The sequence below is a fragment of the Crocuta crocuta genome, unplaced genomic scaffold (genome assembly GCF_008692635.1).
Source record: "Crocuta crocuta isolate KB4526 unplaced genomic scaffold, BGI_CrCroc_1.0 scaffold139, whole genome shotgun sequence".
Classification (NCBI taxonomy): Eukaryota; Metazoa; Chordata; class Mammalia; order Carnivora; family Hyaenidae; genus Crocuta; species Crocuta crocuta.
In genome coordinates this window covers 11246119-11246800 of record NW_027533258.1, presented here as the reverse complement: position 1 = coordinate 11246800, position 682 = coordinate 11246119, and the positions used below count along the sequence as shown (strand labels likewise).

The following is a 682-nucleotide window of genomic DNA, read 5'->3' as shown; positions in this document are numbered from 1 at the left end:
CCCCACTGACTCCAGCCTCAGGCAGCAAGAAAACCAGGGGCCTCGGGGGTGGTCACAGCCTCCAGACCCTCCCCGTTCAGGAGGGAAATCGCTTCCCCGTGGTCCCAAAGCCACCTCAGGACGGGGTTCAGTCTCCCGAGGGGACCTTAGAGCCCCCGTACCAGATGAGTCTCCTTTCCTCTGGCTCCTTCGGCAGCTCCACCCGCTTCTCCGGGCCCGTCTCACCCCCGGGCCCCGGGCCCCCCTCCCGCCGCGTGCAGGGCCAGAGGCCAGCGCCGATGGGGTCGCAGCCGGCTCGGGGGGGGGGGCACCCACTCACCAGCCTTCAGAGCGAGCTTCTCTCCAGAGACGCGGCCCACCCTCCGCTGGTGCCGTGAAGCCTGACAAACCTTCGGGGAGTGTGTGAGTGTGAGCGTGTGTGTGCACGAGTGTGTACGTGTGAACGTGCGCGTCTGCATGTGTGTGTTCACGTGAGTGTGTGAGTGTGTGTGCCCAGATGTCCCCGTGTCTCCAGAAGTGCCCAGCATGAGGACGCGGACGCCCCGGGGCCTGCCCCCCGCAGAGCGTCGGGCCAGCTGGGGCGGCGGGTGGCAGGCGTGGGCTTGCTCCTGGCTGTGCCCGGCGTGCACGTGGCCGCTCCCCGAGCGAGCGTGACTGCCGCGTGCTCGTCGGCACCCGAGGC

General features: G+C 69.2%; 1 protein-coding gene across 2 annotated transcripts in view; it reads left to right on the top strand.

The window, feature by feature from the left end:
* LOC144217097 (uncharacterized) overlaps nt 1–682 on the top strand; it is a 68883-nt gene that overhangs the window by 56230 nt on the left and 11971 nt on the right. The gene's annotated exons all lie outside the window — the stretch shown is intronic.